General features: G+C 46.3%; 38 non-coding genes and 3 pseudogenes across 38 annotated transcripts; all 41 read left to right on the top strand.

Annotated features, from left to right (window-relative positions):
- The first annotated feature begins 228 nt into the window (after nucleotides 1–228).
- Nucleotides 229–347, top strand: LOC149376520 (5S ribosomal RNA). Its single transcript, XR_016294807.1, has one exon. It is a non-coding gene; the product is annotated as a 5S ribosomal RNA (ribosomal RNA).
- A 335-nt stretch (nucleotides 348–682) lies between these two features.
- LOC149376521 (5S ribosomal RNA) lies at nucleotides 683–801 on the top strand. The gene has a single exon (XR_016294849.1). It is a non-coding gene; the product is annotated as a 5S ribosomal RNA (ribosomal RNA).
- A 334-nt stretch (nucleotides 802–1,135) lies between these two features.
- On the top strand, nucleotides 1,136–1,254 carry LOC149376522 (5S ribosomal RNA). The gene has a single exon (XR_016294919.1). It is a non-coding gene; the product is annotated as a 5S ribosomal RNA (ribosomal RNA).
- Nucleotides 1,255–1,588: 334 nt separating this feature from the next.
- LOC149376523 (5S ribosomal RNA) lies at nucleotides 1,589–1,707 on the top strand. The gene has a single exon (XR_016294817.1). It is a non-coding gene; the product is annotated as a 5S ribosomal RNA (ribosomal RNA).
- A 333-nt stretch (nucleotides 1,708–2,040) lies between these two features.
- Nucleotides 2,041–2,159, top strand: LOC149376524 (5S ribosomal RNA). Its single transcript, XR_016294836.1, has one exon. It is a non-coding gene; the product is annotated as a 5S ribosomal RNA (ribosomal RNA).
- Nucleotides 2,160–2,493: 334 nt separating this feature from the next.
- On the top strand, nucleotides 2,494–2,612 carry LOC149376525 (5S ribosomal RNA). The gene has a single exon (XR_016294920.1). It is a non-coding gene; the product is annotated as a 5S ribosomal RNA (ribosomal RNA).
- Nucleotides 2,613–2,946: 334 nt separating this feature from the next.
- LOC149376526 (5S ribosomal RNA) lies at nucleotides 2,947–3,065 on the top strand. Its single transcript, XR_016294818.1, has one exon. It is a non-coding gene; the product is annotated as a 5S ribosomal RNA (ribosomal RNA).
- A 333-nt stretch (nucleotides 3,066–3,398) lies between these two features.
- LOC149376527 (5S ribosomal RNA) lies at nucleotides 3,399–3,517 on the top strand. The gene has a single exon (XR_016294837.1). It is a non-coding gene; the product is annotated as a 5S ribosomal RNA (ribosomal RNA).
- Nucleotides 3,518–3,851: 334 nt separating this feature from the next.
- LOC149376528 (5S ribosomal RNA) lies at nucleotides 3,852–3,970 on the top strand. The gene has a single exon (XR_016295178.1). It is a non-coding gene; the product is annotated as a 5S ribosomal RNA (ribosomal RNA).
- Nucleotides 3,971–4,304: 334 nt separating this feature from the next.
- LOC149376529 (5S ribosomal RNA) lies at nucleotides 4,305–4,423 on the top strand. The gene has a single exon (XR_016294872.1). It is a non-coding gene; the product is annotated as a 5S ribosomal RNA (ribosomal RNA).
- Nucleotides 4,424–4,757: 334 nt separating this feature from the next.
- Nucleotides 4,758–4,876, top strand: LOC149376530 (5S ribosomal RNA). Its single transcript, XR_016294922.1, has one exon. It is a non-coding gene; the product is annotated as a 5S ribosomal RNA (ribosomal RNA).
- Nucleotides 4,877–5,210: 334 nt separating this feature from the next.
- On the top strand, nucleotides 5,211–5,329 carry LOC149376531 (5S ribosomal RNA). Its single transcript, XR_016295344.1, has one exon. It is a non-coding gene; the product is annotated as a 5S ribosomal RNA (ribosomal RNA).
- A 334-nt stretch (nucleotides 5,330–5,663) lies between these two features.
- On the top strand, nucleotides 5,664–5,782 carry LOC149376532 (5S ribosomal RNA). Its single transcript, XR_016294923.1, has one exon. It is a non-coding gene; the product is annotated as a 5S ribosomal RNA (ribosomal RNA).
- A 334-nt stretch (nucleotides 5,783–6,116) lies between these two features.
- Nucleotides 6,117–6,235, top strand: LOC149376533 (5S ribosomal RNA). Its single transcript, XR_016294808.1, has one exon. It is a non-coding gene; the product is annotated as a 5S ribosomal RNA (ribosomal RNA).
- Nucleotides 6,236–6,570: 335 nt separating this feature from the next.
- LOC149376534 (5S ribosomal RNA) lies at nucleotides 6,571–6,689 on the top strand. Its single transcript, XR_016295273.1, has one exon. It is a non-coding gene; the product is annotated as a 5S ribosomal RNA (ribosomal RNA).
- A 334-nt stretch (nucleotides 6,690–7,023) lies between these two features.
- LOC149376535 (5S ribosomal RNA) lies at nucleotides 7,024–7,142 on the top strand. Its single transcript, XR_016295211.1, has one exon. It is a non-coding gene; the product is annotated as a 5S ribosomal RNA (ribosomal RNA).
- Nucleotides 7,143–7,476: 334 nt separating this feature from the next.
- On the top strand, nucleotides 7,477–7,595 carry LOC149376536 (5S ribosomal RNA). Its single transcript, XR_016294924.1, has one exon. It is a non-coding gene; the product is annotated as a 5S ribosomal RNA (ribosomal RNA).
- Nucleotides 7,596–7,929: 334 nt separating this feature from the next.
- LOC149376537 (5S ribosomal RNA) lies at nucleotides 7,930–8,048 on the top strand. The gene has a single exon (XR_016295287.1). It is a non-coding gene; the product is annotated as a 5S ribosomal RNA (ribosomal RNA).
- A 334-nt stretch (nucleotides 8,049–8,382) lies between these two features.
- On the top strand, nucleotides 8,383–8,501 carry LOC149376538 (5S ribosomal RNA). The gene has a single exon (XR_016295276.1). It is a non-coding gene; the product is annotated as a 5S ribosomal RNA (ribosomal RNA).
- Nucleotides 8,502–8,835: 334 nt separating this feature from the next.
- LOC149376539 (5S ribosomal RNA) lies at nucleotides 8,836–8,954 on the top strand. The gene has a single exon (XR_016295288.1). It is a non-coding gene; the product is annotated as a 5S ribosomal RNA (ribosomal RNA).
- Nucleotides 8,955–9,288: 334 nt separating this feature from the next.
- Nucleotides 9,289–9,407, top strand: LOC149376540 (5S ribosomal RNA). The gene has a single exon (XR_016294925.1). It is a non-coding gene; the product is annotated as a 5S ribosomal RNA (ribosomal RNA).
- A 334-nt stretch (nucleotides 9,408–9,741) lies between these two features.
- Nucleotides 9,742–9,860, top strand: LOC149376541 (5S ribosomal RNA). Its single transcript, XR_016294926.1, has one exon. It is a non-coding gene; the product is annotated as a 5S ribosomal RNA (ribosomal RNA).
- Nucleotides 9,861–10,194: 334 nt separating this feature from the next.
- Nucleotides 10,195–10,313, top strand: LOC149376542 (5S ribosomal RNA). Its single transcript, XR_016294854.1, has one exon. It is a non-coding gene; the product is annotated as a 5S ribosomal RNA (ribosomal RNA).
- Nucleotides 10,314–10,648: 335 nt separating this feature from the next.
- On the top strand, nucleotides 10,649–10,767 carry LOC149376543 (5S ribosomal RNA). The gene has a single exon (XR_016294928.1). It is a non-coding gene; the product is annotated as a 5S ribosomal RNA (ribosomal RNA).
- A 334-nt stretch (nucleotides 10,768–11,101) lies between these two features.
- On the top strand, nucleotides 11,102–11,220 carry LOC149376544 (5S ribosomal RNA). Its single transcript, XR_016294855.1, has one exon. It is a non-coding gene; the product is annotated as a 5S ribosomal RNA (ribosomal RNA).
- A 335-nt stretch (nucleotides 11,221–11,555) lies between these two features.
- LOC149376545 (5S ribosomal RNA) lies at nucleotides 11,556–11,674 on the top strand. The gene has a single exon (XR_016295326.1). It is a non-coding gene; the product is annotated as a 5S ribosomal RNA (ribosomal RNA).
- Nucleotides 11,675–12,008: 334 nt separating this feature from the next.
- Nucleotides 12,009–12,127, top strand: LOC149376546 (5S ribosomal RNA; annotated as a pseudogene).
- A 335-nt stretch (nucleotides 12,128–12,462) lies between these two features.
- Nucleotides 12,463–12,581, top strand: LOC149376547 (5S ribosomal RNA). The gene has a single exon (XR_016294929.1). It is a non-coding gene; the product is annotated as a 5S ribosomal RNA (ribosomal RNA).
- A 334-nt stretch (nucleotides 12,582–12,915) lies between these two features.
- On the top strand, nucleotides 12,916–13,034 carry LOC149376548 (5S ribosomal RNA). The gene has a single exon (XR_016294856.1). It is a non-coding gene; the product is annotated as a 5S ribosomal RNA (ribosomal RNA).
- A 335-nt stretch (nucleotides 13,035–13,369) lies between these two features.
- LOC149376549 (5S ribosomal RNA) lies at nucleotides 13,370–13,488 on the top strand. The gene has a single exon (XR_016295327.1). It is a non-coding gene; the product is annotated as a 5S ribosomal RNA (ribosomal RNA).
- Nucleotides 13,489–13,822: 334 nt separating this feature from the next.
- On the top strand, nucleotides 13,823–13,941 carry LOC149376550 (5S ribosomal RNA). Its single transcript, XR_016294930.1, has one exon. It is a non-coding gene; the product is annotated as a 5S ribosomal RNA (ribosomal RNA).
- A 334-nt stretch (nucleotides 13,942–14,275) lies between these two features.
- Nucleotides 14,276–14,394, top strand: LOC149376551 (5S ribosomal RNA). The gene has a single exon (XR_016295168.1). It is a non-coding gene; the product is annotated as a 5S ribosomal RNA (ribosomal RNA).
- Nucleotides 14,395–14,728: 334 nt separating this feature from the next.
- On the top strand, nucleotides 14,729–14,847 carry LOC149376552 (5S ribosomal RNA). Its single transcript, XR_016295099.1, has one exon. It is a non-coding gene; the product is annotated as a 5S ribosomal RNA (ribosomal RNA).
- A 334-nt stretch (nucleotides 14,848–15,181) lies between these two features.
- Nucleotides 15,182–15,300, top strand: LOC149376553 (5S ribosomal RNA; annotated as a pseudogene).
- A 335-nt stretch (nucleotides 15,301–15,635) lies between these two features.
- On the top strand, nucleotides 15,636–15,754 carry LOC149376554 (5S ribosomal RNA). The gene has a single exon (XR_016295328.1). It is a non-coding gene; the product is annotated as a 5S ribosomal RNA (ribosomal RNA).
- Nucleotides 15,755–16,088: 334 nt separating this feature from the next.
- LOC149376555 (5S ribosomal RNA) lies at nucleotides 16,089–16,207 on the top strand (annotated as a pseudogene).
- Nucleotides 16,208–16,542: 335 nt separating this feature from the next.
- Nucleotides 16,543–16,661, top strand: LOC149376556 (5S ribosomal RNA). Its single transcript, XR_016294931.1, has one exon. It is a non-coding gene; the product is annotated as a 5S ribosomal RNA (ribosomal RNA).
- A 334-nt stretch (nucleotides 16,662–16,995) lies between these two features.
- Nucleotides 16,996–17,114, top strand: LOC149376557 (5S ribosomal RNA). The gene has a single exon (XR_016294857.1). It is a non-coding gene; the product is annotated as a 5S ribosomal RNA (ribosomal RNA).
- Nucleotides 17,115–17,449: 335 nt separating this feature from the next.
- Nucleotides 17,450–17,568, top strand: LOC149376558 (5S ribosomal RNA). The gene has a single exon (XR_016295329.1). It is a non-coding gene; the product is annotated as a 5S ribosomal RNA (ribosomal RNA).
- Nucleotides 17,569–17,902: 334 nt separating this feature from the next.
- On the top strand, nucleotides 17,903–18,021 carry LOC149376559 (5S ribosomal RNA). The gene has a single exon (XR_016294932.1). It is a non-coding gene; the product is annotated as a 5S ribosomal RNA (ribosomal RNA).
- A 334-nt stretch (nucleotides 18,022–18,355) lies between these two features.
- Nucleotides 18,356–18,474, top strand: LOC149376560 (5S ribosomal RNA). Its single transcript, XR_016295169.1, has one exon. It is a non-coding gene; the product is annotated as a 5S ribosomal RNA (ribosomal RNA).
- Nucleotides 18,475–18,568: the final 94 nt, after the last annotated feature.

Below are 18,568 nucleotides of genomic sequence, written 5' to 3' on the forward strand. Positions count from 1 at the left end.
AAAGTCGAAATTCCGGACCGAGGGCGAAATTTACGATTTAACCCTTCCCCCGTTCACCTTGTCGGAATTTCGCCGATCACTCTTCCGAAACCGTCCCAACGCGAAGATCGCGAAAAGATATTAGGAATTCATATATTTTATGTGATTTTTGGTGCACCGAAGACGTAGTTATGGCTTTTGGGAGTCGCGGCGTTGATTCTTATATAGATAATGCGCGCTAATGCTTGCGTATGCGATCATACCAGCACTAATGCACCGGATCCCATCAGAACTACGAAGTTAAGCGTGCTTGGGCGAGAGTAGTACTAGGATGGGTGACCTCCTGGGAAGTCCTCGTGTTGCATCCCTCTTTTTTTGCGAATTATTTTTTTTCGGAGGCCGAAACGATGGAATTTCACCAAAAATCGCTCCGAGCCTTGTTCAAATGCTCGTTTACGCATACAATTCACCGGTGAAAGTCGAAATTCCGGACCGAGGGCGAAATTTACGATTTTATCCTTCCCCCGTTCACCTTGTCGGAATTTCGCCGATCACTCTTCCGAAACCGTCCCAACGCGAAGATCGCGAAAAGTTATTAGGAATTCATATATTTTATGTGATTTTTGGTGCACCGAAGACGTAGTTATGGCTTTTCGGAGTCGCGGCGTTGATTCTTATATAGATAATGCGCGCTAATGCTTGCGGATGCGATCATACCAGCACTAATGCACCGGATCCCATCAGAACTACGAAGTTAAGCGTGCTTGGGCGAGAGTAGTACTAGGATGGGTGATTTCCTGGGAAGTCCTCGTGTTGCATCCCTCTTTTTTTGCGAATTATTTTTTTCGGAGGCCGAAACGATGGAATTTCACCAAAAATCGCTCCGAGCCTTGTTCAAATGCTCGTTTACGCATACAATTCACCGGTGAAAGTCGAAATTCCGGACCGAGGGCGAAATTTACGATTTTACCCTTCCCCCGTTCACCTAGTCGGAATTTCGCCGATCACTCTTCCGAAACCGTCCCAACGCGAAGATCGCGAAAACTTATTAGGAATTCATATATTTTATGTGATTTTTGGTGCACCGAAGACGTAGTTATGGCTTTTGGGAGTCGCGGCGTTGATTCTTATATAGATAATGCGCGCTAATGCTTGCGGATGCGATCATACCAGCACTAATGCACCGGATCCCATCAGAACTCCGAAGTTAAGCGTGCTTGGGCGAGAGTAGTACTAGGATGGGTGACCTCCTGGGAAGTCCTCGTGTTGCATCCCTCTTTTTTTGCGAATTATTTTTTTCGGAGGCCGAAACGTTGGAATTTCACCAAAAATCGCTCCGAGTCTTGTTCAAATGCCCGTTTACGCTTACAATTCACCGGTGAAAGTCGAAATTCCGGACCTAGGGCGAAATTTACGATTTTACCCTTCCCCCGTTCACCTTGTCGGAATTTCGCCGATCACTCTTCCGAAACCGTCCCAACGCGAAGATCGCGAAAAGATATTAGGAATTCATATATTTTATGTGATTTTTGGTGCACCGAAGACGTAGTTATGGCTTTTGGGAGTCGCGGCGTTGATTCTTATATAGATAATGCGCGCTAATGCTTGCGGATGCGATCATACCAGCACTAATGCACCGGATCCCATCAGAACTACGAAGTTAAGCGTGCTTGGGCGAGAGTAGTACTAGGATGGGTGACCTCCTAGGAAGTCCTCGTGTTGCATCCCTCTTTTTTTGCGAATTATTTTTTTCGGAGGCCGAAACGATGGAATTTCACCAAAATCGCTCCGAGCCTTGTTCAAATGCTCGTTTACGCATACAATTAACCGGTGAAAGTCGAAATTCCGGACCGAGGGCGAAATTTACGATTTTACCCTTCCCCCGTTCACCTAGTCGGAATTTCGCCGATCACTCTTCCGTAACCGTCCCAACGCGAAGATCGCGAAAAGTTATTAGGAATTCATATATTTTATGTGATTTTTGGTGCACCGAAGACGTAGTTATGGCTTTTGGGAGTCGCGGCGTTGATTCTTATATAGATAATGCGCGCTAATGCTTGCGGATGCGATCATACCAGCACTAATGCACCGCATCCCATCAGAACTCCGAAGTTAAGCGTGCTTGGGCGAGAGTAGTACTAGGACGGGTGACCTCCTGGGAAGTCCTCGTGTTGCATCCCTCTTTTTTTGCGAATTATTTTTTTCGGAGGCCGAAACGTTGGAATTTCACCAAAAATCGCTCCGAGTCTTGTTCAAATGCCCGTTTACGCTTACAATTCACCGGTGAAAGTCGAAATTCCGGACCGAGGGCGAAATTTACGATTTTACCCTTCCCCCTTTCACCTTGTCGGAATTTCGCCGATCACTCTTCCGAAACCGTCCCAACGCGAAGATCGTGAAAAGTTATTAGGAATTCATATATTTTATGTGATTTTTGGTGCACCGAAGACGTAGTTATGGCTTTTGGGAGTCGCGGCGTTGATTCTTATATAGATAATGCGCGCTAATGCTTGCGGATGCGATCATACCAGCACTAATGCACCGGATCCCATCAGAACTCCGAAGTTAAGCGTGCTTGGGCGAGAGTAGTACTAGGATGGGTGACCTCCTGGGAAGTCCTCGTGTTGCATCCCTCTTTTTTTGCGAATTATTTTTTTCGGAGGCCGAAACGTTGGAATTTCACCAAAAATCGCTCCGAGTCTTGTTCAAATGCCCGTTTACGCTTACAATTCACCGGTGAAAGTCGAAATTCCGGACCTAGGGCGAAATTTACGATTTTACCCTTCCCCCGTTCACCTTGTCGGAATTTCGCCGATCACTCTTCCGAAACCGTCCCAACGCGAAGATCGCGAAAAGATATTAGGAATTCATATATTTTATGTGATTTTTGGTGCACCGAAGACGTAGTTATGGCTTTTGGGAGTCGCGGCGTTGATTCTTATATAGATAATGCGCGCTAATGCTTGCGGATGCGATCATACCAGCACTAATGCACCGGATCCCATCAGAACTACGAAGTTAAGCGTGCTTGGGCGAGAGTAGTACTAGGATGGGTGACCTCCTAGGAAGTCCTCGTGTTGCATCCCTCTTTTTTTGCGAATTATTTTTTTCGGAGGCCGAAACGATGGAATTTCACCAAAATCGCTCCGAGCCTTGTTCAAATGCTCGTTTACGCATACAATTAACCGGTGAAAGTCAAAATTCCGGACCGAGGGCGAAATTTACGATTTTACCCTTCCCCCGTTCACCTAGTCGGAATTTCGCCGATCACTCTTCCGTAACCGTCCCAACGCGAAGATCGCGAAAAGTTATTAGGAATTCATATATTTTATGTGATTTTTGGTGCACCGAAGACGTAGTTATGGCTTTTGGGAGTCGCGGCGTTGATTCTTATATAGATAATGCGCGCTAATGCTTGCGGATGCGATCATACCAGCACTAATGCACCGCATCCCATCAGAACTCCGAAGTTAAGCGTGCTTGGGCGAGAGTAGTACTAGGACGGGTGACCTCCTGGGAAGTCCTCGTGTTGCATCCCTCTTTTTTTGCGAATTATTTTTTTCGGAGGCCGAAACGTTGGAATTTCACCAAAAATCGCTCCGAGTCTTGTTCAAATGCCCGTTTACGCTTACAATTCACCGGTGAAAGTCGAAATTCCGGACCGAGGGCGAAATTTACGATTTTACCCTTCCCCCTTTCACCTTGTCGGAATTTCGCCGATCACTCTTCCGAAACCGTCCCAACGCGAAGATCGTGAAAAGTTATTAGGAATTCATATATTTTATGTGATTTTTGGTGCACCGAAGACGTAGTTATGGCTTTTGGGAGTCGCGGCGTTGATTCTTATATAGATAATGCGCGCTAATGCTTGCGGATGCGATCATACCAGCACTAATGCACCGGATCCCATCAGAACTCCGAAGTTAAGCGTGCTTGGGCGAGATTAGTACTAGGATGGGTGACCTCCTGGGAAGTCCTCGTGTTGCATCTCTCTTTTTTTGCGAATTATTTTTTTCGGAGGCCGAAACGATGGAATTTCACCAAAAATCGCTCCGAGCCTTGTTCAAATGCTCGTTTACGCATACAATTCACCGGTGAAAGTCGAAATTCCGGACCGAGGGCGAAATTTACGATTTTACCCTTCCCCCGTTCACCTAGTCGGAATTTCGCCGATCACTCTTCCGAAACCGTCCCAACGCGAAGATCGCGAAAAGTTATTAGGAATTCATATATTTTATGTGATTTTTGGTGCACCGAAGACGTAGTTATGGCTTTTGGGAGTCGCGGCGTTGATTCTTATATAGATAATGCGCGCTAATGCTTGCGGATTCGATCATACCAGCACTAATGCACCGCATCCCATCAGAACTCCGAAGTTAAGCGTGCTTGGGCGAGAGTAGTACTAGGATGGGTGACCTCCTGGGAAGTCCTCGTGTTGCATCCCTCTTTTTTTGCGAATTATTTTTTTCGGAGGCCGAAACGTTGGAATTTCACCAAAAATCGCTCCGAGTCTTGTTCAAATGCCCGTTTACGCTTACAATTCACCGGTGAAAGTCGAAATTCCGGACCGAGGGCGAAATTTACGATTTTACCCTTCCCCCATTCACCTTGTCGGAATTTCGCCGATCACTCTTCCGAAACCGTCCCAACGCGAAGATCGCGAAAAGTTATTAGGAATTCATATATTTTATGTGATTTTTGGTGCACCGAAGACGTAGTTATGGCTTTTGGGAGTCGCGGCGTTGATTCTTATATAGATAATGCGCGCTAATGCTTGCGGATGCGATCATACCAGCACTAATGCACCGGATCCCATCAGAACTCCGAAGTTAAGCGTGCTTGGGCGAGAGTAGTACTAGGATGGGTGACCTCCTGGGAAGTCCTCGTGTTGCATCCCTCTTTTTTCGCAAATTATTTTTTTCGGAGGCCGAAACGATGGAATTTCACCAAAAATCGCTCCGAGCCTTGTTCAAATGCTCGTTTACGCATACAATTCACCGGTGAAAGTCGAAATTCCGGACCGAGGGCGAAATTTACGATTTTACCCTTCCCACGTTCACCTTGTCGGAATTTCGCCGATCACTCTTCCGAAACCGTCCCAACGCGTAGATCGCGAAAAGTTATTAGGAATTCATATATTTTATGTGATTTTTGGTGCACCGAAGACGTAGTTATGGCTTTTGGGAGTCGCGGCGTTGATTCTTATATAGATAATGCGCGCTAATGCTTGCGGATGCGATCATACCAGCACTAATGCACCGCATCCCATCAGAACTCCGAAGTTAAGCGTGCTTGGGCGAGAGTAGTACTAGGATGGGTGACCTCCTGGGAAGTCCTCGTGTTGCATCCCTCTTTTTTTGCGAATTATTTTTTTCGGAGGCCGAAACGTTGGAATTTCACCAAAAATCGCTCCGAGTCTTGTTCAAATGCCCGTTTACGCTTACAATTCACCGGTGAAAGTCGAAATTCCGGACCGAGGGCGAAATTTACGATTTTACCCTTCCCCCGTTCACCTTGTCGGAATTTCGCCGATCACTCTTCCGAAACCGTCCCAACGCGAAGATCGCGAAAAGATATTAGGAATTCATATATTTTATGTGATTTTTGGTGCACCGAAGACGTAGTTATGGCTTTTGGGAGTCGCGGCGTTGATTCTTATATAGATAATGCGCGCTAATGCTTGCGGATGCGATCATACCAGCACTAATGCACCGGATCCCATCAGAACTCCGAAGTTAAGCGTGCTTGGGCGAGAGTAGTACTAGGATGGGTGACCTCCTGGGAAGTCCTCGTGTTGCATCCCTCTTTTTTTGCGAATTATTTTTTTCGGAGGCCGAAACGTTGGAATTTCACCAAAAATCGCTCCGAGTCTTGTTCAAATGCCCGTTTACGCTTACAATTCACCGGTGAAAGTCGAAATTCCGGACCGAGGGCGAAATTTACGATTTTACCCTTCCCCCGTTCACCTTGTCGGAATTTCGCCGATCACTCTTCCGAAACCATCCCAACGCGAAGATCGCGAAAAGATATTAGGAATTCATATATTTTATGTGATTTTTGGTGCACCGAAGACGTAGTTATGGCTATTGGGAGTCGCGGCGTTGATTCTTATATAGATAATGCGCGCTAATGCTTGCGTATGCGATCATACCAGCACTAATGCACCGGATCCCATCAGAACTACGAAGTTAAGCGTGCTTGGGCGAGAGTAGTACTAGGATGGGTGACCTCCTGGGAAGTCCTCGTGTTGCATCCCTCTTTTTTTGCGAATTATTTTTTTTCGGAGGCCGAAACGATGGAATTTCACCAAAAATCGCTCCGAGCCTTGTTCAAATGCTCGTTTACGCATACAATTCACCGGTGAAAGTCGAAATTCCGGACCGAGGGCGAAATTTACGATTTTATCATTCCCCCGTTCACCTTGTCGGAATTTCGCCGATCACTCTTCCGAAACCGTCCCAACGCGAAGATCGCGAAAAGTTATTAGGAATTCATATATTTTATGTGATTTTTGGTGCACCGAAGACGTAGTTATGGCTTTTGGGAGTCGCGGCGTTGATTCTTATATAGATAATACGCGCTAATGCTTGGGGATGCGATCATACCAGCACTAATGCACCGGATCCCATCAGAACTCCGAAGTTAAGCGTGCTTAGGCGAGAGTAGTACTAGGATGGGTGACCTCCTGGGAAGTCCTCGTGTTGCATCTCTCTTTTTTTGCGAATTATTTTTTTCGGAGGCCGAAACGTTGGAATTTCACCAAAAATCGCTACGAGTCTTGTTCAAATGCCCGTTTACGCTTACAATTCACCGGTGAATGTCGAAATTCCGGACCGAGGGCGAAATTTACGATTTTACCCTTCCCCCGTTCACCTTGTCGGAATTTCGCCGATCACTCTTCCGAAACCGTCCCAACGCGAAGATCGCGAAAAGTTATTAGGAATTCATATATTTTATGTGATTTTTGGTGCACCGAAGACGTAGTTATGGCTTTTGGGAGTCGCGGCGTTGATTCTTATATAGATAATGCGCGCTAATGCTTGCGGATGCGATCATACCAGCACTAATGCACCGGATCCCATCAGAACTCCGAAGTTAAGCGTGCTTGGGCGAGAGTAGTACTAGGATGGGTGACCTCCTGGGAAGTCCTCGTGGTGCATCCCTCTTTTTTTGCGAATTATTTTTTTCGGAGGCCGAAACGATGAAATTTCACCAAAAATCGCTCCGAGCCTTGTTCAAATGCTCGTTTACGCATACAATTCACCGGTGAAAGTCGAAATTCCGGACCGAGGGCGAAATTTACGATTTTACCCTTCCCCCGTTCACCTAGTCGGAATTTCGCCGATCACTCTTCCGAAACCGTCCCAACGCGAAGATCGCGAAAAGTTATTAGGAATTCATATATTTTATGTGATTTTTGGTGCACCGAAGACGTAGTTATGGCTTTTGGGAGTCGCGGCGTTGATTCTTATATAGATAATGCGCGCTAATGCTTGCGGATGCGATCATACCAGCACTAATGCACCGGATCCCATCAGAACTCCGAAGTTAAGCGTGCTTGGGCGAGAGTAGTACTAGGATGGGTGACCTCCTGGGAAGTCCTCGTGTTGCATCCCTCTTTTTTTGCGAATTATTTTTTTCGGAGGCCGAAACGTTGGAATTTCACCAAAAATCGCTCCGAGTCTTGTTCAAATGCCCGTTTACGCTTACAATTCACCGGTGAAAGTCGAAATTCCGGACCGAGGGCGAAATTTACGATTTTACCCTTCCCCCGTTCACCTTGTCGGAATTTCGCCGATCACTCTTCCGAAACCGTCCCAACGAGAAGATCGCGAAAAGATATTAGGAATTCATATATTTTATGTGATTTTTGGTGCACCGAAGACGTAGTTATGGCTTTTGGGAGTCGCGGCGTTGATTCTTATATAGATAATGCGCGCTAATGCTTGCGGATGCGATCATACCAGCACTAATGCACCGGATCCCATCAGAACTACGAAGTTAAGCGTGCTTGGGCGAGAGTAGTACTAGGATGGGTGACCTCCTGGGAAGTCCTCGTGTTGCATCCCTCTTTTTTTGCGAATTATTTTTTTCGGAGGCCGAAACGATGGAATTTCACCAAAAATCGCTCCGAGCCTTGTTCAAATGCTCGTTTACGCATACAATTCACCGGTGAAAGTCGAAATTCCGGACCGAGGGCGAAATTTACGATTTTACCCTTCCCCCGTTCACCTAGTCGGAATTTCGCCGATCACTCCTCCGAAACCGTCCCAACGCGAAGATCGCGAAAAGTTATTAGGAATTCATATATTTTATGTGATTTTTGGTGCACCGAAGACGTAGTTATGGCTTTTGGGAGTCGCGGCGTTGATTCTTATATAGATAATGCGCGCTAATGCTTGCGGATGCGATCATACCAGCACTAATGCACCGGATCCCATCAGAACTCCGAAGTTAAGCGTGCTTGGGCGAGAGTAGTACTAGGATGGGTGACGTCCTGGGAAGTCCTCGTGTTGCATCCCTCTTTTTTTGCGAATTATTTTTTTCGGAGGCCGAAACGTTGGAATTTCACCAAAAATCGCTCCGAGTCTTGTTCAAATGCCCGTTTATGCTTACAATTCACCGGTGAAAGTCGAAATTCCGGACCGAGGGCGAAATTTACGATTTCACCCTTCCCCCGTTCACCTTGTCGGAATTTCGCCGATCACTCTTCCGAAACCGTCCCAACGCGAAGATCGCGAAAAGATATTAGGAATTCATATATTTTATGTGATTTTTGGTGCACCGAAGACGTAGTTATGGCTTTTGGGAGTCGCGGCGTTGATTCGTATATAGATAATGCGCGCTAATGCTTGCGGATGCGATCATACCAGCACTAATGCACCGGATCCCATCAGAACTACGAAGTTAAGCGTGCTTGGGCGAGAGTAGTACTAGGATGGGTGACCTCCTGGGAAGTCCTCGTGTTGCATCCCTCTTTTTTTGCGAATTATTTTTTTCGGAGGCCGAAACGATGGAATTTCACCAAAAATCGCTCTGAGCCTTGTTCAAATGCTCGTTTACGCATACAATTCACCGGTGAAAGTCGAAATTCCGGACAGAGGGCGAAATTTACGATTTTACCCTTCCCCCGTTCACCTTGTCGGAATTTCGCCGATCACTCTTCCGAAACCGTCCCAACGCGAAGATCGCGAAAAGTTATTAGGAATTCATATATTTTATGTGATTTTTGGTGCACCGAAGACGTAGTTATGGCTTTTAGGAGTCGCGGCGTTGATTCTTATATAGATAATGCGCGCTAATGCTTGCGGATGCGATCATACCAGCACTAATGCACCGGATCCCATCAGAACTCCGAAGTTAAGCGTGCTTGGGCGAGAGTAGTACTAGGATGGGTGACCTCCTGGGAAGTCCTCGTGTTGCATCCCTCTTTTTTTGCGAATTATTTTTTTCGGAGGCCGAAACGATGGAATTTCACCAAAAATCGCTCCGAGCCTTGTTCAAATGCTCGTTTACGCATACAATTCACCGGTGAAAGTCGAAATTCCGGACCGAGGGCGAAATTTACGATTTTACCCTTCCCCCGTTCACCTTGTCAGAATTTCGCAGATCACTCTTCCGAAACCGTCCCAACGCGAAGATCGCGAAAAGTTATTAGGAATTCATATATTTTATGTGATTTTTGGTGCACCGAAGACGTAGTTATGGCTTTTGGGAGTCGCGGCGTTGATTCTTATATAGATAATGCGCGCTAATGCTTGCGGATGCGATCATACCAGCACTAATGCACCGGATCCCATCAGAACTCCGAAGTTAAGCGTGCTTGGGCGAGAGTAGTACTAGGATGGGTGACCTCCTGGGAAGTCCTCGTGTTGCATCCCTCTTTTTTTGCGAATTATTTTTTTCGGAGGCCGAAACGTTGGAATTTCACCAAAAATCGCTCCGAGTCTTGTTCAAATGCCCGTTTACGCTTACAATTCACCGGTGAAAGTCGAAATTCCGGACCGAGGGCGAAATTTACGATTTTACCCTTCCCCCGTTCACCTTGTCGGAATTTCGCCGATCACTCTTCCGAAACCGTCCCAACGCGAAGATCGCGAAAAGATATTAGGAATTCATATATTTTATGTGATTTTTGGTGCACCGAAGACGTAGTTATGGCTTTTGGGAGTCGCGGCGTTGATTCTTATATAGATAATGCGCGCTAATGTTTGCGTATGCGATCATACCAGCACTAATGCACCGGATCCCATCAGAACTACGAAGTTAAGCGTGCTTGGGCAAGAGTAGTACTAGGATGGGTGACCTCCTGGGAAGTCCTCGTGTTGCATCCCTCTTTTTTTGCGAATTATTTTTTTTCGGAGGCCGAAACGATGGAATTTCACCAAAAATCGCTCCGAGCCTTGTTCAAATGCTCGTTTACGCATACAATTCACCGGTGAAAGTCGAAATTCCGGACCGAGGGCGAAATTTACGATTTTACCCTTCCCCCGTTCACCTTGTCAGAATTTCGCAGATCACTCTTCCGAAACCGTCCCAACGCGAAGATCGCGAAAAGTTATTAGGAATTCATATATTTTATGTGATTTTTGGTGCACCGAAGACGTAGTTATGGCTTTTGGGAGTCGCGGCGTTGATTCTTATATAGATAATGCGCGCTAATGCTTGCGGATGCGATCATACCAGCACTAATGCACCGGATCCCATCAGAACTCCGAAGTTAAGCGTGCTTGGGCGAGAGTAGTACTAGGATGGGTGACCTCCTGGGAAGTCCTCGTGTTGCATCCCTCTTTTTTTGCGAATTATTTTTTTCGGAGGCCGAAACGTTGGAATTTCACCAAAAATCGCTCCGAGTCTTGTTCAAATGCCCGTTTACGCTTACAATTCACCGGTGAAAGTCGAAATTCCGGACCGAGGGCGAAATTTACGATTTTACCCTTCCCCCGTTCACCTTGTCGGAATTTCGCCGATCACTCTTCCGAAACCGTCCCAACGCGAAGATCGCGAAAAGATATTAGGAATTCATATATTTTATGTGATTTTTGGTGCACCGAAGACGTAGTTATGGCTTTTGGGAGTCGCGGCGTTGATTCTTATATAGATAATGCGCGCTAATGCTTGCGTATGCGATCATACCAGCACTAATGCACCGGATCCCATCAGAACTACGAAGTTAAGCGTGCTTGGGCAAGAGTAGTACTAGGATGGGTGACCTCCTGGGAAGTCCTCGTGTTGCATCCCTCTTTTTTTGCGAATTATTTTTTTTCGGAGGCCGAAACGATGGAATTTCACCAAAAATCGCTCCGAGCCTTGTTCAAATGCTCGTTTACGCATACAATTCACCGGTGAAAGTCGAAATTCCGGACCGAGGGCGAAATTTACGATTTTATCCTTCCCCCGTTCACCTTGTCGGAATTTCGCCGATCACTCTTCCGAAACCGTCCCAACGCGAAGATCGCGAAAAGTTATTAGGAATTCATATATTTTATGTGATTTTTGGTGTACCGAAGACGTAGTTATGGCTTTTGGGAGTCGCGGCGTTGATTCTTATATAGATAATGCGCGCTAATGCTTGCGGATGCGATCATACCAGCACTAATGCACCGCATCCCATCAGAACTACGAAGTTAAGCGTGCTTGGGCGAGAGTAGTACTAGGATGGGTGACCTCCTGGGAAGTCCTCGTGTTGCATCCCTCTTTTTTTGCGAATTATTTTTTTCGGAGGCCGAAACGTTGGAATTTCACCAAAAATCGCTCCGAGTCTTGTTCAAATGCCCGTTTACGCTTACAATTCACCGGTGAAAGTCGAAATTCCGGACCGAGGGCGAAATTTACGATTTTACCCTTCCCCCGTTCACCTTGTCGGAATTTCGCCGATCACTCTTCCGAAACCGTCCCAACGCGAAGATCGCGAAAAGATATTAGGAATTCATATATTTTATGTGATTTTTGGTGCACCGAAGACGTAGTTATGGCTTTTGGGAGTCGCGGCGTTGATTCTTATATAGATAATGCGCGCTAATGCTTGCGTATGCGATCATACCAGTACTAATGCACCGGATCCCATCAGAACTACGAAGTTAAGCGTGCTTGGGCAAGAGTAGTACTAGGATGGGTGACCTCCTGGGAAGTCCTCGTGTTGCATCCCTCTTTTTTTGCGAATTATTTTTTTTCGGAGGCCGAAACGATGGAATTTCACCAAAAATCGCTCCGAGCCTTGTTCAAATGCTCGTTTACGCATACAATTCACCGGTGAAAGTCGAAATTCCGGACCGAGGGCGAAATTTACGATTTTACCCTTCCCCCGTTCACCTTGTCAGAATTTCGCAGATCACTCTTCCGAAACCGTCCCAACGCGAAGATCGCGAAAAGTTATTAGGAATTCATATATTTTATGTGATTTTTGGTGCACCGAAGACGTAGTTATGGCTTTTGGGAGTCGCGGCGTTGATTCTTATATAGATAATGCGCGCTAATGCTTGCGGATGCGATCATACCAGCACTAATGCACCGGATCCCATCAGAACTCCGAAGTTAAGCGTGCTTGGGCGAGAGTAGTACTAGGATGGGTGACCTCCTGGGAAGTCCTCGTGTTGCATCCCTCTTTTTTTGCGAATTATTTTTTTCGGAGGCCGAAACGTTGGAATTTCACCAAAAATCGCTCCGAGTCTTGTTCAAATGCCCGTTTACGCTTACAATTCACCGGTGAAAGTCGAAATTCCGGACCGAGGGCGAAATTTACGATTTTACCCTTCCCCCGTTCACCTTGTCGGAATTTCGCCGATCACTCTTCCGAAACCGTCCCAACGCGAAGATCGCGAAAAGATATTAGGAATTCATATATTTTATGTGATTTTTGGTGCACCGAAGACGTAGTTATGGCTTTTGGGAGTCGCGGCGTTGATTCTTATATAGATAATGCGCGCTAATGCTTGCGTATGCGATCATACCAGCACTAATGCACCGGATCCCATCAGAACTACGAAGTTAAGCGTGCTTGGGCAAGAGTAGTACTAGGATGGGTGACCTCCTGGGAAGTCCTCGTGTTGCATCCCTCTTTTTTTGCGAATTATTTTTTTTCGGAGGCCGAAACGATGGAATTTCACCAAAAATCGCTCCGAGCCTTGTTCAAATGCTCGTTTACGCATACAATTCACCGGTGAAAGTCGAAATTCCGGACCGAGGGCGAAATTTACGATTTTATCCTTCCCCCGTTCACCTTGTCGGAATTTCGCCGATCACTCTTCCGAAACCGTCCCAACGCGAAGATCGCGAAAAGTTATTAGGAATTCATATATTTTATGTGATTTTTGGTGTACCGAAGACGTAGTTATGGCTTTTGGGAGTCGCGGCGTTGATTCTTATATAGATAATGCGCGCTAATGCTTGCGGATGCGATCATACCAGCACTAATGCACCGCATCCCATCAGAACTACGAAGTTAAGCGTGCTTGGGCGAGAGTAGTACTAGGATGGGTGACCTCCTGGGAAGTCCTCGTGTTGCATCCCTCTTTTTTTGCGAATTATTTTTTTCGGAGGCCGAAACGTTGGAATTTCACCAAAAATCGCTCCGAGTCTTGTTCAAATGCCCGTTTACGCTTACAATTCACCGGTGAAAGTCGAAATTCCGGACCGAGGGCGAAATTTACGATTTTACCCTTCCCCCGTTCACCTTGTCGGAATTTCGCCGATCACTCTTCCGAAACCGTCCCAACGCGAAGATCGCGAAAAGTTATTAGGAATTCATATATTTTATGTGATTTTTGGTGCACCGAAGACGTAGTTATGGCTTTTGGGAGTCGCGGCGTTGATTCTTATATAGATAATGCGCGCTAATGCTTGCGGATGCGATCATACCAGCACTAATGCACCGGATCCCATCAGAACTCCGAAGTTAAGCGTGCTTGGGCGAGAGTAGTACTAGGATGGGTGACCTCCTGGGAAGTCCTCGTGTTGCATCCCTCTTTTTTTGCGAATTATTTTTTTCGGAGGCCGAAACGTTGGAATTTCACCAAAAATCGCTCCGAGTCTTGTTCAAATGCCCGTTTACGCTTACAATTCACCGGTGAAAGTCGAAATTCCGGACCGAGGGCGAAATTTACGATTTTACCCTTCCCCCGTTCACCTTGTCGGAATTTCGCCGATCACTCTTCCGAAACCGTCCCAACGCGAAGATCGCGAAAAGTTATTAGGAATTCATATATTTTATGTGATTTTTGGTGCACCGAAGACGTAATTATGGCTTTTGGGAGTCGCGGCGTTGATTCTTATATAGATAATGCGCGCTAATGCTTGCGGATGCGATCATACCAGCACTAATGCACCGGATCCCATCAGAACTCCGAAGTTAAGCGTGTTTGGGCGAGAGTAGTACTAGGATGGGTGACCTCCTGGGAAGTCCTCGTGTTGCATCCCTCTTTTTTTGCGAATTATTTTTTTCGGAGGCCGAAACGATGGAATTTCACCAAAAATCGCTCCGAGCCTTGTTCAAATGCTCGTTTACGCATACAATTCACCGGTGAAAGTCGAAATTCCGGACCGAGGGCGAAATTTACGATTTTACCCTTCCCCCGTTCACCTTGTCGGAATTTCGCCGATCACTCTTCCGAAACCGTCCCAACGCGAAGATCGCGAAAAGTTATTAGGAATTCATATATTTTATGTGATTTTTGGTGCACCGAAGACGTAGTTATGGCTTTTGGGAGTCGCGGCGTTGATTCTTATATAGATAATGCGCGCTAATGCTTGCGGATGCGATCATACCAGCACTAATGCACCGGATCCCATCAGAACTCCGAAGTTAAGCGTGCTTGGGCGAGAGTAGTACTAGGATGGGTGACCTCCTGGGAAGTCCTCGTGTTGCATCCATCTTTTTTTGCGAATTATTTTTTTCGGAGGCCGAAACGTTGGAATTTCACCAAAAATCGCTCCGAGTCTTGTTCAAATGCCCGTTTACGCTTACAATTCACCGGTGAAAGTCGAAATTCCGGACCGAGGGCGAAATTTACGATTTTACCCTTCCCCAGTTCACCTTGTCGGAATTTCGCCGATCACTCTTCCGAAACCGTCCTAACGCGAAGATCGCGAAAAGATATTAGGAATTCATATATTTTATGTGATTTTTGGTGCACCGAAGACGTAGTTATGGCTTTTGGGAGTCGCGGCGTTGATTCTTATATAGATAATGCGCGCTAATGCTTGCGTATGCGATCATACCAGTACTAATGCACCGGATCCCATCAGAACTACGAAGTTAAGCGTGCTTGGGCAAGAGTAGTACTAGGATGGGTGACCTCCTGGGAAGTCCTCGTGTTGCATCCCTCTTTTTTTGCGAATTATTTTTTTTCGGAGGCCGAAACGATGGAATTTCACCAAAAATCGCTCCGAGCCTTGTTCAAATGCTCGTTTACGCATACAATTCACCGGTGAAAGTCGAAATTCCGGACCGAGGGCGAAATTTACGATTTTATCCTTCCCCCGTTCACCTTGTCGGAATTTCGCCGATCACTCTTCCGAAACCGTCCCAACGCGAAGATCGCGAAAAGTTATTAGGAATTCATATATTTTATGTGATTTTTGGTGTACCGAAGACGTAGTTATGGCTTTTGGGAGTCGCGGCGTTGATTCTTATATAGATAATGCGCGCTAATGCTTGCGGATGCGATCATACCAGCACTAATGCACCGCATCCCATCAGAACTACGAAGTTAAGCGTGCTTGGGCGAGAGTAGTACTAGGATGGGTGACCTCCTGGGAAGTCCTCGTGTTGCATCCCTCTTTTTTTGCGAATTATTTTTTTCGGAGGCCGAAACGTTGGAATTTCACCAAAAATCGCTCCGAGTCTTGTTCAAATGCCCGTTTACGCTTACAATTCACCGGTGAAAGTCGAAATTCCGGACCGAGGGCGAAATTTACGATTTTACCCTTCCCCCGTTCACCTTGTCGGAATTTCGCCGATCACTCTTCCGAAACCGTCCCAACGCGAAGATCGCGAAAAGATATTAGGAATTCATATATTTTATGTGATTTTTGGTGCACCGAAGACGTAGTTATGGCTTTTGGGAGTCGCGGCGTTGATTCTTATATAGATAATGCGCGCTAATGCTTGCGTATGCGATCATACCAGTACTAATGCACCGGATCCCATCAGAACTACGAAGTTAAGCGTGCTTGGGCAAGAGTAGTACTAGGATGGGTGACCTCCTGGGAAGTCCTCGTGTTGCATCCCTCTTTTTTTGCGAATTATTTTTTTTCGGAGGCCGAAACGATGGAATTTCACCAAAAATCGCTCCGAGCCTTGTTCAAATGCTCGTTTACGCATACAATTCACCGGTGAAAGTCGAAATTCCGGACCGAGGGCGAAATTTACGATTTTACCCTTCCCCCGTTCACCTTGTCAGAATTTCGCAGATCACTCTTCCGAAACCGTCCCAACGCGAAGATCGCGAAAAGTTATTAGGAATTCATATATTTTATGTGATTTTTGGTGCACCGAAGACGTAGTTATGGCTTTTGGGAGTCGCGGCGTTGATTCTTATATAGATAATGCGCGCTAATGCTTGCGGATGCGATCATACCAGCACTAATGCACCGGATCCCATCAGAACTCCGAAGTTAAGCGTGCTTGGGCGAGAGTAGTACTAGGATGGGTGACCTCCTGGGAAGTCCTCGTGTTGCATCCCTCTTTTTTTGCGAATTATTTTTTTCGGAGGCCGAAACGTTGGAATTTCACCAAAAATCGCTCCGAGTCTTGTTCAAATGCCCGTTTACGCTTACAATTCACCGGTGAAAGTCGAAATTCCGGACCGAGGGCGAAATTTACGATTTTACCCTTCCCCCGTTCACCTTGTCGGAATTTCGCCGATCACTCTTCCGAAACCGTCCCAACGCGAAGATCGCGAAAAGATATTAGGAATTCATATATTTTATGTGATTTTTGGTGCACCGAAGACGTAGTTATGGCTTTTGGGAGTCGCGGCGTTGATTCTTATATAGATAATGCGCGCTAATGCTTGCGTATGCGATCATACCAGCACTAATGCACCGGATCCCATCAGAACTACGAAGTTAAGCGTGCTTGGGCAAGAGTAGTACTAGGATGGGTGACCTCCTGGGAAGTCCTCGTGTTGCATCCCTCTTTTTTTGCGAATTATTTTTTTTCGGAGGCCGAAACGATGGAATTTCACCAAAAATCGCTCCGAGCCTTGTTCAAATGCTCGTTTACGCATACAATTCACCGGTGAAAGTCGAAATTCCGAACCGAGGGCGAAATTTACGATTTTATCCTTCCCCCGTTCACCTTGTCGGAATTTCGCCGATCACTCTTCCGAAACCGTCCCAACGCGAAGATCGCGAAAAGTTATTAGGAATTCATATATTTTATGTGATTTTTGGTGTACCGAAGACGTAGTTATGGCTTTTGGGAGTCGCGGCGTTGATTCTTATATAGATAATGCGCGCTAATGCTTGCGGATGCGATCATACCAGCACTAATGCACCGCATCCCATCAGAACTACGAAGTTAAGCGTGCTTGGGCGAGAGTAGTACTAGGATGGGTGACCTCCTGGGAAGTCCTCGTGTTGCATCCCTCTTTTTTTGCGAATTATTTTTTTCGGAGGCCGAAACGTTGGAATTTCACCAAAAATCGCTCCGAGTCTTGTTCAAATGCCCGTTTACGCTTACAATTCACCGGTGAAAGTCGAAATTCCGGACCGAGGGCGAAATTTACGATTTTACCCTTCCCCCGTTCACCTTGTCGGAATTTCGCCGATCACTCTTCCGAAACCGTCCCAACGCGAAGATCGCGAAAAGTTATTAGGAATTCATATATTTTATGTGATTTTTGGTGCACCGAAGACGTAGTTATGGCTTTTGGGAGTCGCGGCGTTGATTCTTATATAGATAATGCGCGCTAATGCTTGCGGATGCGATCATACCAGCACTAATGCACCGGATCCCATCAGAACTCCGAAGTTAAGCGTGCTTGGGCGAGAGTAGTACTAGGATGGGTGACCTCCTGGGAAGTCCTCGTGTTGCATCCCTCTTTTTTTGCGAATTATTTTTTTCGGAGGCCGAAACGTTGGAATTTCACCAAAAATCGCTCCGAGTCTTGTTCAAATGCCCGTTTACGCTTACAATTCACCGGTGAAAGTCGAAATTCCGGACCGAGGGCGAAATTTACGATTTTACCCTTCCCCCGTTCACCTTGTCGGAATTTCGCCGATCACTCTTCCGAAACCGTCCCAACGCGAAGATCGCGAAAAGTTATTAGGAATTCATATATTTTATGTGATTTTTGGTGCACCGAAGACGTAATTATGGCTTTTGGGAGTCGCGGCGTTGATTCTTATATAGATAATGCGCGCTAATGCTTGCGGATGCGATCATACCAGCACTAATGCACCGGATCCCATCAGAACTCCGAAGTTAAGCGTGTTTGGGCGAGAGTAGTACTAGGATGGGTGACCTCCTGGGAAGTCCTCGTGTTGCATCCCTCTTTTTTTGCGAATTATTTTTTTCGGAGGCCGAAACGATGGAATTTCACCAAAAATCGCTCCGAGCCTTGTTCAAATGCTCGTTTACGCATAC

This window comes from Urtica dioica, unplaced genomic scaffold (assembly GCF_054948205.1).
Source record: "Urtica dioica subsp. dioica isolate 48M unplaced genomic scaffold, U.dioica_male_clone48M_v1_H2 Urtica_dioica_male_H2_contig_17, whole genome shotgun sequence".
NCBI classification, from domain to species: domain Eukaryota; kingdom Viridiplantae; phylum Streptophyta; class Magnoliopsida; order Rosales; family Urticaceae; genus Urtica; species Urtica dioica.